This window comes from Eleutherodactylus coqui, chromosome 9 (assembly GCF_035609145.1).
Source record: "Eleutherodactylus coqui strain aEleCoq1 chromosome 9, aEleCoq1.hap1, whole genome shotgun sequence".
Classification (NCBI taxonomy): Eukaryota; Metazoa; Chordata; class Amphibia; order Anura; family Eleutherodactylidae; genus Eleutherodactylus; species Eleutherodactylus coqui.
The window spans coordinates 77,850,781-77,864,060 of NC_089845.1; the positions used below are offsets into that span (position 1 = coordinate 77,850,781).

The 13,280-nt window shown below is 42.4% G+C and overlaps 1 protein-coding gene across 2 annotated transcripts in view; it reads left to right on the forward strand.

The window, feature by feature from the left end:
- Nucleotides 1–7,173: 7,173 nt before the first annotated feature.
- Nucleotides 7,174–13,280, forward strand: part of TMEM200C (transmembrane protein 200C) — a 52,195-nt gene continuing 46,088 nt past the window's right edge. Inside the window, exon 1 of one of the 2 annotated variants that reach the window (XM_066578966.1) lies at nt 7,174–7,357. The gene's annotated coding sequence lies outside the window, so the exon portion shown is untranslated. Of the gene's footprint in view, nt 7,358–8,530; nt 8,600–13,280 lie in introns of those variants that run through there. The other variant, XM_066578967.1, reaches the window with a different exon arrangement.

A 13,280-nucleotide genomic window follows, 5' to 3' on the forward strand; every position in this document is an offset into this window, starting at 1 on the left:
GATCCTCTTGTATTTGGTGCCTCCTGTCAGTTTGCCTTCTTCTTCCCTGAGTCCTCTGACCTAAAGACACATGAGAAGACCCCATTGATATAATCCCCCTGCCCAAAGCTCACTCAGTTTTAAAGGTTCACTTATGTTCTCTGGTCAGCTTGTCCACAATGAGCAGCTCCAATAATTCCTCATAAGTCATAGGTATCTCACAATCATAAAAAGCCCTTTTGTTAGAAAGATTTTACGTCTATGTGCAATAAGCACAAACCCCAAAGATCTATGCTATGTGTAAAACAAATAGTACCCCAAAGGAACCCACAAGGAGAAATACAATAATTGTAGTTCAAACTCCTGGCAGCCATATCGTAGGCTGAGATACCAAAATATCTATATGGCTATGCATAAGGCAAAATGCATATCTAGAGTCATATCCTCCAACTGTATGCATGGGTATATCCTCCACCTGTGTATATGGCCTAACCTCAAAATGTATACATGGACACATCCTTCAGTATGGATATACCTTCTAACTATATACCGTGTTTCCCCGATAGTAAGACACCCCCGATTGTAAGACGTATCGGGGGTTTCAGGGGGGTCGGCCAATGTAAGCCGTACCCCGAAAGTAAGACATACACTACCGTTCAAAAGTTTGGGGTCACATTGAAATGTCCTTATTTTTGAAGGAAAAGCACTGTACTTTTCAATGAAGATAACTTTAAACTAGTCCTAACTTTAAACAAATGCACTCTATACATTGCTAATGTGGTAAATGACTATTCTAGCTGCAAATGCCTGGTTTTTTGTGCAAAATCTACAAAGGTGAATAGAGGCCCATTTCCAGCAACTATCACTCCAGTGTTCTAATGGTACAATGTGTTTGCTCATTGGCTCAGAAGGCTAATTGATGATTAGAAAACCCTTGTGCAATCATGTTCACACATCTGAAAACAGTCTAGCTCGTTACAGAAGCTACAAAACTGACCTTCCTGTGAGCAGATTGAGCATCACATTTGTGGGGTCAATTAAACGCTCAAAATGGCCAGAAAAAGAGAACTTTCATCTGAAACTCGACAGTCTATTCTTGTTCTTAGAAATGAAGGCTATTCCATGCAAGAAATTGCTAAGAAATTGAAGATTTCCTACAACGGTGTGTACTACTCCCTTCAGAGGACAGCACAAACAGGCTCTAACCAGAGTAGAAAAAGAAGTGGGAGGCCGTGTTGCACAACTAAGCAAGAGGATAAGCACATTAGAGTCTCTAGTTTGAGAAACAGACGCCTCACAGGTACCCAACTGGCATCTTCATTAAATAGTACCCGCAAAACACCAGTGTCAACATCTACAGTGAAGAGGCGGCTGCGGGATTTTGGGCTTCAGGGCAGAGTGGCAAAGAAAAAGCCATATCTGAGACTGGCCAATAAAAGAAAAAGATTAAGATGGGCAAAAGAACACAGACATTGGACAGAGGAAGACTGGAAAAAAGTGTTGTGGACGGATGAATCCAAGTTTGAGGTGTTTGGATCACAAAGAAGAACGTTTGTGAGACGCAGAACAAATGAAAAGATGCTGGAAGAATGCCTGACGCCATCTGTTAAGCATGGTGGAGGTAATGTGATGGTCTGGGGTTGCTTTGGTGCTGGTAAGGTGGGAGATTTGTACAGGGTAAAAGGGATTCTGAATAAGGAAGGCTATCACTCCATTTTGCAACGCCATGCCATACCCAGTGGACAGCGCTTGATTGGAACCAATTTCATCCTACAACAGGACAATGACCCTAAACACACCTCCAAATTGTGCAAGAACTATTTACAGCAGAAGCAGGCAGCTGGTATTCTATCGGTAATGGAGTGGCCAGCGCAGTCACCAGATCTGAACCCCATTGAGCTGTTGTGGGAGCAGCTTGACCGTATGGTACGCCAGAAGTGCCCATCCAACCAATCCAACTTGTGGGAGATGCTTCTAGAAGCGTGGGGTGCAATTTCACAAGCTTACCTCAACAAATTAACAGCTAGAATGTCAAAGGTGTGCAATGCTGTAATTGCTGCAAAAGGAGGATTCTTTGATGAAAGCAAAGTTTGATGTAAAAACAATGTTATTTCAAATACAAATCATTATTTCTAACCTTGTCAATGTCTTGACTCTATTTTCTATTCATTTCACAACGCATGGTGGTGAATAAGTGTGACTTTTCATGGAAAACACAAAGTTGTTTGGGTGACCCCAAACTTTTGAACGGTAGTGTATGTCTTACTTTCGGGGAAACACGGGGGTATTGCCGCCTCCCTCTCATCTAGCTGCGCGGCGCCTCCTGCCCACGTCCGCACCGTCCCCCTCTCCATACGTCGCCGCGTCTGCCACCTCCCTCTGATCTTAACCCCTTCCCGCTCCAGGACGTACCGTTACGTCCTGGGAGCCTGGTACTTCCCGCAACAGGACGTACCGGTACGTCCTGGAGATAGCGCGGGATCACATAAGATCCCGTGCTATCCCGCAGCGGGAGCCGGCTGTCACTCACAGCCGGCGTCCCGCTGCAACAGCGGGGGGGCATCAGAGATGCGCCGCCCCGCTGTTAACCCCTTCCCTGCCGCGATCTAAGTAGATCGCGGCAGGGAAAGAGTTCACAGAGGAATCGCGATCCTTCTGTGTCATCGCGAGAGCCCGGCCTGTCGCCATGGCAACAGGACGCCAGACACTGGCGTCCTGTATTGCCTGTGCCTATAATCGCTGTATAGGCGATAAGGCATGGGAGAGCAGTAGCTCTGCCATGCCTTATCACAGCGATCATAGGCATACTGCTGCAAGTCCCTCAGAGGGACTCAAATAGTGTAAAAAAAAAAAAAGAAAAATGTAAAAAAAAGAAAAATGTAAAAAATTTATTTTTTCCAATATAAGACATACCCCGAAATTAAGACATAGTGGGGCTTTTGGGGATAAAAAGAAAGTAAGACACTGTCTTACTTTTGGGGAAACACGGTACATCAGCATAAACAACTGCAACATGGACATATTTTATTAGTTTTCTTTTATTTTTCACTTTTTCTTAATTCCACAAAGAAATTTTAATTTTCCATTAACATTCCAATTACAAAATGTGTGCCATTTACTAGGCAAGTGCATAGAAGTATGCAAAAACACCTGTTAGGGCAATTATTGGTATGCCCTAATAGCCTTGTAAAAGAGACATTATCTCGTCCCAGGGGTGTCCAAAGTGACACCAGGCCTGGTTCTCATGGGAACTCTTACAGAGAACTGTGAAAAGACTCCATGTGCTGTCTTACAGGCTCCATGCACACAGCTCTACTCAACTATTGTTGACTTTATCCTTAGGGTAGGTCCTCAATTTTCGATTGGCAAGGGGCCAACGTCCGGCACCCTATCAATCAGTTGTGTGGCACTTGGGCAAGCTCTGCAGCTTTCTCCTTGGCCTCTAACATCATGTTCATTGATAACATGGCTTTGTTCAGCTCATTCTTATTCAGATAAATAGAACTGAGTTGCACTACTAGACACCACCGCTATTAAATGAATGTTGTGTCTTCTTCAAACAGCTTGTGGACTGGAGTGCCAGAAGTCGCCCCCCCCCCCCCCCCCCTCATCATCCTCTCCTCATTCCCATGAACTGATATTGTTGAGTCATCAATATCTTAGTCCCAGAAAATGCCTTAGGGTGAGTTCACACACATAGCAGAATTGCTTTATAGTTTTGGCTGTAGAATACAAGCTGAAGTTAGTACAATGTAAGTTAATGTGGTTTTGACAAACTCCATTCATTTACAGCAAAGCAAAATCTGCAGCTGAAGATAATCACGTTGCAGATTTTCAAGTCTGCAGGACGCTCCATTTGTTGCAAAAGTGCCGCAGATTTTCACCTCAGATTTCATTCAATGCAATGTAATAAGTGAATGCCGCTGTGAAAATCTGGACCATCTGGACCGTTCACACAGACGATTTTTCTATCCAATTTGTGGACTGAAAAAAATGGTCTAAAATCACACGGAAATAGAAACCATTCATTTGAATTGCTATACCCACATGTGCTTTTTTTTTACTTGGGCAAGCAGTCTGAGTAGAACTCATACGAAAATCACCCATTCAAGTCTATGCGTGTGTTTAAAAAAGGAATGAGGCAAGTTCAATATGTATTAAATGAATGTAACCATTGAGGCTATCAATAAAACAATAAGAATTAGGAAGCTGTTTTTTTTATACAAGTTCGAAAAATACATGCAGAAAAGAGGGAAATTTGCACAAAAATTGCAAGCAAAATTGGACGGATTTTTCGTCAGCCAAAAACAATGCGCGTGTGAATATACCCTTACTTTACGATATATCACCAACAAAAAACAGCCAGTATATATATATATAATTTACTTGGATACATACATATATAGCACCAAATAAAATCCACACACAGGGCAGAAAAGCACATAGTCTAAAAAAGCAAAATAACACAGTAACACAAAGAGTTAAAACTAGATGCAGAAATTTGTAATAAAGAATGCAATGTCCATAATATAGGTATGTCTAAAGGCTGGTTACCAAACCATATGGGCCCTAGGCTAACTTCACACGGGTGAGGACGATATCGGGCCGCGAATCACAGCCTGATATCGCGCTTGCCATCCATGTGAAAGCCCTGTAGATGTGAGGCTTTTTTCATGCGAAAACCTGTCTCGCATCACTTTGGGGATGCAGGGAATCCCCCACCACCACTGGTGTAACTATAGGGGAAGAATAAATGAGATAAAAAGAAAAAAACCTCAGCGCTCGCACCGTAGAATAGGTGGAAATAGAATATACTGAAGGGACTAAAGTTATATCACTTACTTCAGGGAGGCGCCTTTAGGGTAGGCGCCTCCTAATCCAAATAGGCGTATCAAATATGGTGCCGATCAACAATGGTGAACAGGTTCCACGATTTTAATAAAACAAGATAAAATATAATACACAACGCGTTTCGGCCGCACGGCCTTTTTCAAGTGTCACTTGAAAAAGGCCGTGCGGCCGAAACGCGTTGTGTATTATATTTTATCTTGTTTTATTAAAATCGTGGAACCTGTTCACCATTGTTGATCGGCACCATATTTGATACGCCTATTTGGATTAGGAGGCGCCTACCCTAAAGGCGCCTCCCTGAAGTAAGTGATATAACTTTAGTCCCTTCAGTATATTCTATTTCCACCTATTCTACGGTGCGAGCGCTGAGGTTTTTTTCTTTTTATCTCATTTATATCTTCCTCCTTCATGCCATGATCGGAGTTTCCCTCTAGCCGCTCTCTCTTATGAGATTGTTTACAGCACCTAGGAATACTCGTCTTCACCTGGCAATCAAGACCACTCACCTACTACACTTTTCAGTATCCTTCTAGTGAGCGCCAAATCCTTACTCATCACCTATAGGGGAAGAATGGGATGCGGTTGCACCCGGGCCCAGGAGCCTTAGGGGGCCCATGAGGCCTCTCTTCTCCATATAGGGAGCCCAGTACTATGAATAAAGCATTATATTTGGGGGCTCAATTACAGGTTTTGCATTAGGGCCCAGGAGCTTCAAGTTACACCTCTGCCAACAACGGCCATCAAACACTCAGCAGGAGGGCTACGGAGGTCTCCCATTGCTTTCAATGTGACCGCGATGCAAGATCACGTAGCCAGATAGAGCAAGACGTGATTTATTTCTCGCATCGCATCCCAGTGCTATGCAGGAAAAAAATTCTCATGTGTATGACCACATTCAAAGGAATGGGGTTCATAGTTGTGCGTCTCGCAACACACAAATCTCATGCAATTTTCTCGGCTCTGTTAAGGCAGTATTAGGACTTATTCATACGACCGTATATCGGCCGCGTATTCACGCCGGCCGATATGCGGCATTCTCCTCTGCAGGGGGAGGAGGCTGGAAGAGCCAGGAGAAGTGCTCTGAGCTCCCGCCCCCTCTCTGCCAACTCTCCACCCCCTCTCCTCCCTCTGCACTATTTGCAATGAGGGAAGCCGTGATGAGGGTGGAGCTAATTTCCAGAATTTAGCTGCGCCCCTGCCCCACCTCCTCTTATTGGAAATAGTGCAGAGGGGCGGAGAGGGGGTGGAGAGGAGGCAGAGAGGGGGCGGGAGCTCAGAGCATTGCTCCCGGCTCTTCCAGCCTCCTCCCCCTGCAGAGAGAGACGCCGTATATCGGCCGGCGTGAATACCTGGCCGATATACGGTCATCTGAAGCCGCCCTTATGCACACAATTGCTTGTATGTGGCTAATTTAGCTGCAATAAAAAAGCTTAGCACAGCTAAACTCTCTCCACCCGGCTGACAGAATTCCAGGCTACGGCATATATATATATATATACACCACATCTGGCCATGTGAATGGGCGAGAAAATGTGAGATAAAGCCATTACTTGGTCGTGGCTTTCTCTCATTCATGCGATTCTCAGCTGCGGTGCAGGCAGCCGAAGATTGCAACGCCCATGTAAATGAAGCCTAAAAATCTGAAACTGTGAACAAGAAGGGAACGAGAACTGAAGAATTCTGAATGAAGTTCTATCTATCTAAACAGGCTGCACTAGCGCGTTCGCTCAGACGAACGGGAATCATTAATTTCTCGTTGTGTGTAAAAGGTCTTTAAGCCACTGATTAAAAGACTGACAGAGGTCAAGTTTTCAAAATTGCATTAATTCTTGGTGGAACACTTTGAATTCGATATTACATGCATATACAGCGCTAATACTCCTCATTCCATACCTAGGAATGTACAGTATGATTCTTGACTTTGAATTTCCCTTTCATGTTTCATTTGGAGTCTTGTAACTACAGTAGTAAAAAAATATTTACAAATAAAAATGTATATAAATAAAATATTTATAAATAAAATAAAAGTGCTAAACATTCTATATATTTTTACATTGCAGATCAACAGATCAAATTTCTCTAATAAAAAAAATCTGCATTTGGTCTTTAATAAGAATGTTTTTTGAGTATCTCAGCTCACTGATATAATATCAGACTACTATTTACAGTGATTGTAGAGAAGTTTCCGTAGAGCCGCTGTATCTCAGGTGTAATAATAATGTATTGTGGGTGAGGCGAAAGCTCAGTGGCGGCCCCTGCTGGACGAAGCAGGGTACAGCGGGCAATAGACATTCTCCAGCCTGAGCTTGTCACAGCAGCGAGCAGCCGGCAGAAGGAGGGAAGGAGGCTCCAGGCAGAGCATCAGCCCGGGCAGCAGCAGCAGCGGCGGCGCCACAAGCATGTGAGCCGGATCGATAGTGCCAGGAGGCGCTCAATGGAGGAACATGATGAACATCCGATTCCAGGAACGTCTCAGGATTTAGTGCCTGTGCTGTCACCGGGCATTAATTCACTGCACAGCAAACTGGTGAGTGCAATAATGGATTTCTCTCCCCATCAGCTAGAGCAAGCTGTTGTCTTCTTCATCAGCTCTTGCAAAAATCTCTGATTTGCAAAAGTCAAAATGTTACTTGCTGAGTAGTGGAAGAGAAACCCCTCAAAGATGCCCAGTAGATGTGCTGCTGGTATAAATCACTCTCTGCAGTATTGATCCCCTTATGAGAATGATGAGAACTGGCATTTTATCCAGGTTCTCCTCCTTTGAGCTTTATCGCTATGGTTAGAGTTTGCTTTCTATGTAAAATGGATACATAGTGGTTTCATAATGACATATTGGCAGAGTCCCTTTAAGGGGTCTACTTGAACCCATTTGTACCTAAGGGTGATCCATAAATAGGGCAGAATGGTCCTTTGTTATTGTTTTGTTTTTAAAGGTACAGTAAACCTAAAGTGTAAAGATGACAAAAGTAAAAAGCTACTACTGATACATATGCCGATGTATATAAAAACTGAAGATACATGACATAGAGCAAGGATCGCGGGGGCTGACATTATTCTGGACTTCTTGTCAATAAACCCATTGGAAATAAATCTAGTGCGCCTCTCCCCTGCCTGAAATGGCTGCTACAGACAAGGTTAATCACTTGTCTCCGGAATTGGCCCCAGTGTTTGTGTGTAATATAGGCACAATAGATTGCAAGCCTCTGGGGACTCTTATATGTGAATGCACTCTGGAGCAGATGTATCAATAATGTTGCAAGGACAAGTTCTGGCTCTATGTGAATCCTGCCATTGATGTGACAGATGTCTGCTACATGTTTACTAAACTGTTGCATGGCCGGCCATACATCAAACCACAGAAGATTTCATAGCAATTCACAACTGATTTTATTTATTTATTATTTGTTTCTTTCTTGTGTTATTCTAATAGTATCATTGGGTTGTTCCATTTGCTTAGACATATAACCCAGCCTGCAGGGGGCTCTTGAGATGCAGGGTGAGTATACTAGCAGCTGTATAGTATATACTGTAGGTTGATGTATTCCTCCATGCACTGTATTTGCCTCTGTGACATCTGAGTGCTCTAACTGAGCCTTGGCTCTTCTGCTGCATGAATACATTTGTATCTATGTTGAATCTCTATGGTAATGTGTAGACGAGCACACGTGACATATACACAGAGGCTTGCAGCTGGGAGCAGTTCTGCAGGTTCCAGAGCTTCTGATGTGTTCCTGCAAATTTCAAGGACTGGGAGACTATGTCACTAGGGGTGAGTAGGCGCAGCTGGCACAGTGGCAGTGCTAGGAACCAGAGTGTGCATCCTGCTTTCTAGCCTTAGGATATCCTTCCGTACATTGTTGGAATTAAGCACTCAGCAATATTGTGATTTTTTTATTGGTAAAGCCGTAATAATGATCAGATAAAATAGCTTCATCTGTTCCTTTAGTTGTTGTAATTACTGTGTATTAAAGCACGGGTCGGATATGTTCATAGTATATGACACAAGAATCTACATGGGCATTCTGTTAGTATTGACAGCTGTATTATAGAAAGGTGAGAAGTGCTGGTGTAATTTTTCTCATGTAACTGTTTCCTATTTAAGTCTTGGAGCTGACAGTCGGGGTCATTTTAATGGGCTTTACTATATAAACACCATTCCTCACCACATTATGCTATGATGTACTAATGTGCAAGCAGTCAATGCTCCAGTGATGAAAAAACATCAATGACTGGCTCCATTGACTATATCATTGTACTTCTGACTGTAATTTATATTTAACACCAGTAAGTCAACCCATAGATACTATGAACTACATAGTAATATTTCATGTGCACTGTGGAGACTTCAAGCTTTCGTCATTGGAGTAGTCAAATGAAGCAGTGTTACAGTAGTATGCCCTACTCCATGCAGAGGTTAAATGTATTCATCTGTCTACACTATCTGCACACACATGTACATACACGTGCACGACAGCACCACGAGGCCCAGTGAACTCCCCCGGCAGTCCTCAGTCATTAGATCTCTTTTCAGTTTTGAGTTAATGATAGGGCTAATATTGAAATAACCTATATGTCAATGAATAACACAATTTGCATATTTCTCCAATAGATTGTATTCAGATAATGGGATGCTTTACGAATTGGAGTTCACGTGTTTTTATGTGATTTTTCAAATATGACATGACTATGTATCAATATGGATGTAACGTGACTTACCTAACAAATTATCTTAACGTATTGGTTGGGTTTTTGTTTTCATAGTCACCAAAGTATCTGTATGTTTTCTAATTACACAGTCTACAGGAGAAACATTTGTCGGGTCCCAACAAACAGGTTTTTGTGACATTGCATGGGCCCTGACTTAATAGCTGTGAAAATCTTCTCTGTGATTTTATATACATAGAAGAGCGCAGTTTTCCATTAAATTCTAGATTTGCAAGAGTATTTGCAAGAGTGGGTTTACTTGCAGTCCTTTGTAAGACACAGAACACAAAATCTGGATGTTGCATTGGTGGTGTTGTAGTTTGTTTTAATTGTGACTTCCTGGAATCTACAACATATTTATAATCTTGCTACACTTGAACCTCGAGAAAGGGTTAATGACGGGCCACCCAGAGATTCCAAACCATTTCTAGCTTTCAGAAGTGTAATGCTGGAATCTCATATGCGGTCTTGTGACAGAAACCATTCAGGAGAATCATGCACGAGATTCTCAGGTGCAACTCACATTGGACGGGGCATGAATGCATGTCCATGTGCTATTCGATTGACAGGGACAGTGGACATTGCAGATTCTACTTTTATCTCTGATACTGACCAGAAAAGGACAAGTGGTGATTTTTTTTTCACTCTGACCATCAATCAGTGTGAAAAAGCGCTTATGTGAGTAGCCTAATTGGCATTAATGGGCCTGTGTGCTGTCCGTGAAATACATGGACCGCACACGGACAGGATATATGCTCATCTGAATGGGCCCTTAGCCCATGGACCATTGTGTGAAACATCTGAATAGCCTGATATACTTTATTGGGGCCAGTGCGGTTCACAGACAGCACACAGCCTGAATATACAGCCGTGTAAAAGGCCCCATATACATCTCCTCCCTTCCGAATCCACTTATGGCTTTAGCTTGTAAAGCTGCATCCATTACTTCACTTTAACTGCATGTGTGTCCTGCCTAAGGGACTTTTATCATAGGCTGAAATCTTATGCAACAACGTTGCAGAATATTCCGCCCCAGAATTCCACACCAAAATCCACATGTCTAATTGAAGACTTTGATGTGGAATTGGTGGCAGAATTCTGCCTTTTTATAAATTCTGCATCAATTCCGATGCTGAATATTCCATCCCTTTTAAAAGGTCCCAAAGGAAAAATGTATTAAGGCTAAAATCAAAATACATTAAAATTGTCCCAATATTAACTGGCAGCTATATGATTTTGACCCTAGTGCCACATTTCAGTAATGTAATGACATTCGTGTTGAGACTGATAAGGCACAATGGTATTTAGAGCCGCCACCAGCTGGGGAGCCATATGGGTAGATAAAAAAATGCCAAAAATGCCTGTGTACATGACATATGAATTAACTGCAGTGATTCTGAAGTACGGTATTCGTTCTTTTCATGGGGTCCAAGCATTTCTTTTGATGTCTTTATCCATACCCATCACATCTGTAGGACACAAAGTATCATACACAACTTTCAGGTCATTAGAGTTGGTATTGTCCTGGACATCGTATTGCACATTCTTCGTGTGCTTTATATGATCCTTCTGTGTGTTCACGTTCACTGTTTACCTGGAAGAGTTGGTTATTTCCATATACTGAGTCAAATTGAAATAATGTGAACTGACACAAGAAATACTCAAGAAACTCACAGAGGCATGGCAGAGCAGAGCGATTTCTAGCAGCGTATGTAATTGTACTAAGCCCTGTTTCTGTCTAATTAGCATGTTCTGCTGCAGCGAGGAAGCTGTTTTGCTGAAGTGGGTGACATGAGACCCCTGCACTCCAGCAGTTTACTGCTTATTATGGCACACAAAAAAGAAGCCAGGTAATGGCATTGGCGTATTGCTTCCCACAGGAGTGCCATATGTTGTTTCTTATAGTCTGGAAACTAATTTGGGTTAACATTAGAATAACTCTGAGACTAAAAATTGGATAGAAGTCATGGAAGCCAAGTTAATTTATACTGTTATTTGAGGGCAATGCTCTATATTGAATACAATATGTGCTTTTATAGCAAATTTCACACACAGCCTTATGGATTATAGTACCGGTAAGTCTGTGACATGTAAAGTACTGTGCAGGTAGTGGAAGGTGCAGAACTAGACTGGCGGTTTAGAGTTGGTCAGACAAATCTTACCACATTAGGAAATAACACTTTCCAGTTTCCTTGCATATATCCAATATCTGTGATGCTCTAATGAGAAATGTGTTTCATCAATAGGGAATGCATAGTCTGCTTTCCTCTTAGCCCTTCAACTAACATTTATTTTTTACTGCAGCCTGTCTGGTGTATAGTCAAAAAAATGCAGACTACCAGCTTCTATTATGCTGACAGTTCAGCAGACGCTGATATTATTTGCCTGTTGTTGTCCTGCTGCATTGTGAAAATTTTCCTGCTTTTGATATGAGCGACTCTGAAAACGGACTATATTTATTTATTATCTGTTACTATAGCTGCACCAAAAGTGACCCTTAATAATACGTACAGTCCATTCTAGAAGTAGTCACGCAGTGACACAATGTTCAGAATTTAGCCTCTATACACCAGCATAATGAATTGAAGAAAGCTGTCAATAAGTGATGGAAATGTAGACTTTCAGATTTACTTCAAGGGACTCAAAGGGTATGTCAGGCATTGACTATTGATGACCTATACTCAGGATACTTCATCAATACTTGATCGGCGGGGGTCTGCCGATCCGGATCCTCGCTAATTAGCTGATCCTCCGACCCTCTGCTACTGCAGCACCGCCGGACGTCCACATCAGTGGTCAAAGTCAGAAATGTAATAGAGGGCTTCACTGCTGACTTTGACCACCAATGTTGACATCCCACCCCAATGCACTGATAGTGAGTCAGAAGATCAGTTGATTGATAGGGATTCCGAGTGGCGGACTACCTCTGATCAGTTATTAGTGACCAATGCTGAAGATCCCAGCAGTTTTTTACATAGCCTTTCTATTGTACTTTCTCAAGCTCAATAGTAACTGAACAAACTAACGTAATTATACACATAAGGAATATTTGTAAAACCTGGGTGCAAATACTTTTCAGTTAATGATACCATGAAGCCCGCAACTCATGAACATCATCATATGCTCAGTTTCTTCCCTCGAGATACTCCTCAGTTGCTTTGGTTGAAATCTATTGTGGTGATGTACTAAACTGTCAAATTGTATCACTGTCCAAGTAGTTCTCAAGCCAACTGTATATGACTTAAAGTGACCCTCTGTTTTTGGGATAATATGCTATTCCAGGACCGGACGGTAGAGGGGTATCTTACCTGTACTTTATCTTCTCTTCCTGACTCTTCACCACTTTATAGGTGACCAAGATGGCCTCTACCATCTTTAGACTACAAGAGCATCCATAGTGCATGAGTAGTGTTAGAACTAGCAATGCACTGTAGCTGCTCTGTGACTGGGCAGCGCTGCTCACATGATCAGCGATGGCCAATCACAGAGCAGGTCACAGTGTCTAGAAGATTGTTAGAAAATTGTGGCAACCATGATGATCATGGCCGCCCAAAGACAAATCTATTGAAATCAGTGGTTTTGTTTTGTCCCATTATGTGGCTGTGATTGTTACATCCGCATAACGGGAGAAAAACACGCCCATGTGTTAAAGCCCTCACAGCGTATAATAACGCAAAATGGATTTCCTGCTTCCTTTCTCGTGTATCATCTACTATCTTCACGGAGATGATGGTTTATTTGAACAC